Raw genomic sequence first — 3,118 nt, 5'->3', positions numbered from 1 at the left:
GACACGATGTATCAGGACGTTTTGGGATATATCCGAATTTTACCAAATTTAAGGGATCTTTATAATTTTAAAAAAGTAGGGACGGATATAATGTAATTAGCTCTTAACACTATGAGATTTGTGTAATCCCTACTTTTTTTTTTTTTTTAAATTTCAGCGTTCAAATCAAAATCTCTAATTAAGAATATAGAAGTTTTATCCATTTCATCATAATCTGAATATAGAAGTTTTATCCATTTCATCATAATCCTTGATGGTGTAATTTTAAGTTATTATGAGGTGTTATTTGATTTTCTTCTATTTTTCTTTCACACCCTTTTCATCAACAAATGGTATTATTGCTTAACTTTAATTTTTTAAAAATTCAATATTTCAAAACCTATCCTTCTCTTTTGTCCCTACTTGACAAAATATGACAAAGGTACCCCCAAAAAGAAAACGTGCTGTGTGGTTCCAAGAAAGTTGAAACCTAATATTGGATAAGTATACATACTAGCTAGCTAGTGGACACAAATTCATTGGTTTAATATTGTTATAATTGTTTCTCATATTGTTACATGATGATTGGAAATTATGAAACCAATTATTTAGAAGATTTAATTTATTAAGGGAACAATCAATTGATGATGAAGACTTGAGGTTCATTTACTAATGTTATAATAATATGATATTATTGTATTATATGATGATCTCATTAAAAGTTTAAATTATTAAAAATTATACGTTTTTTAAATTTACTTAATTGTGCCTTCACCACACTAATAAAGGATTTATTGATAATAATATAATTATTGCTATATTATATTTAACGGCAATAATATATATAAATATTTATGTCCAACACTTTATATAAATGTCGTTAAAGATTTTAACGACTGTAAATACAATGATAATAACTTAGTTATTGCTAAATATTTTTGTACCGTCAGATTCTTTTTATGAGCCTAAGTACACCAAATGAGTGATGGGCAATGAGACTAGTATAATTCGTTACCTCTTCTGCTTTCTCTTTATCATGTTGTATTATACAAAGTTTAAACTATTAAAAACATATTTTTATTTATTTAATAGGGTAAAAATGTTAAATATGCATATCCCTAAATAATTCAAAATTAAAGAGATATATCCTTTGTTAATACTTATAATTTAGCTCATACATGACTTTACTTTTCAATAGTTAGTCCAAATACGACTTTAATTAATCAGTTAACCTAATTAACTGATAAATAACTGGAAAAAAAAAATCCAAATATATCCTTAAAGTATGCGAATTGAGCAGATATGCCTTCGTTAATTGTTTAACATTTTTTTTAACATGTATAAATTTAAGATTTTCTTTCTATTAGTACTTATGTAACAATCAAAGCCAATCACCAATTTCTAAGTTTGAATGTAAATAGTTCATTTTAAGTTAATATTTTTTTAATTTTTCACTCGGTGTCTGAAATTCGTGGAGCCTCGATTAAATTCGGATCGCACACTACATGACCATTTGGAGGTGGCGCTTTCAACTGGATTTTTTTTCATACCTAGGGTTCAAACCGAGACCTCTGGGTAAGAGTAAAACAGTCCCACCACTGCACCACAATCCATGTTGGTATCTTAAGTTAATATTAATATTCTTTACACGCTAAAAATGTAAACAATATATCAATGTAACATATATGTTCATATCATCAGTGATAAAAAAATATAATTTATAAATATATTTTGTTCTTCAGTCTCTTGAATTTTTTGTACACTCAGTTCACGTATTTTCTACACTATATTTAATCCTTTTTTCGTTTTAAAGACATAATTCTACATGTTTTAGAGGGCATGTATATTTTGAATTTTTTTTCGTTTACTTACTTTTACATGTTTAAGAGGCATGAGTTTGATCGTCATTTTTGTAATTATTTCATTGACCAACCACTTTATGATGTAAAGCTAATTGCTAGAAATAACTATGTATGATAATAAATTATTACCAAAATACATGGATTGTGTGGTTGTAGTCTAGTGGTGGTATAGCTCCGCCTTTAATTAGAGGTCTCAAATTCAAATTCTGAATATGAAAAAAGTTTTGTTGGGAGTGTTATCTTTAAATGAGCTTTATAGTGCGCGATCCAAATTTAACGAAGGACTTACACATTCGGTGCGGAAAAATCAAGAATATGAAATGTATAGAGACCTAATAATCACATGTGTTGAATCTATGTGGCATCCAGACAAAGGGTGTGGGGGGGTCACACTCACACATGGTTTGGGCCTTTGGGGTGGTGGGGGCTATAGAGGCAAAACTCTCAGAAACAAATAATAAGTATTATTATCCAAAAGACAAGTTATGAATAAGACATTGTGCATACATCATCTTCTTTTTGGAAGTTAAAGATTTAATATATGCACTAAAAGGTTGGGTGGAGTGTGACTATTGGTGTCTTTAGAATGTAAAATGTGTGCTTTTCATGACAAAGTTTTGACTTTTTAATGGTGATGCCATTAATGTTGGGTAGTTAGCCTAAAAAAATCAATCTTGAATATTGCCATTTGTAGCCTAATTTATTATATGTTTACAACTTTGATAGGAACCTTTATGGTTTTTCCAAGTGATGAAATTCAAATTGTTTGAACTGTGTGATTATCTCAAATAAATATTTAAGTAGTTAGAAAAATTATTCATATCAATTTATTTGATTATATTTTGACATATTTTATGTGTGGGCTTAATTCTCTTCCCCTATGAATTAAAGCTGAGAGACGTAATCAATAGACATGTAAATGTTCGTGTATAATTAGTACTTTTTGTTTTGAACATTTATGCGAATATTTTTTTTTTTGATAATGTGTAACTGTGAGAGTCAAATTCAAAATCTCTTATCTCCTCTGAAATCATGCACTCATCTAAAAATTTAAGCGATCAAAAAAAAGACACTTTTTTTATACTTAAATTATATCTCTGAAGAAGACTATAAATAATATGAGTGTAAAATTATAATTTTTTATATTTCTCTTCTTGTCTGAAAAAAATAACAATGACTTTATTATATAATCAGACCTTCTCTATTTTGATTAACTCCTACTTTAAATAAAGAAAATCCCTGAAATTTTATGATGCCGGGGATTCTCTACAATCTCA

Source organism: Solanum dulcamara, chromosome 4, assembly GCF_947179165.1.
Source record: "Solanum dulcamara chromosome 4, daSolDulc1.2, whole genome shotgun sequence".
In the NCBI taxonomy this organism is placed as follows: Eukaryota; Viridiplantae; Streptophyta; class Magnoliopsida; order Solanales; family Solanaceae; genus Solanum; species Solanum dulcamara.
The sequence above is the reverse complement of the archived record's forward strand: the minus strand, read 5'-3'. Positions refer to the sequence as shown.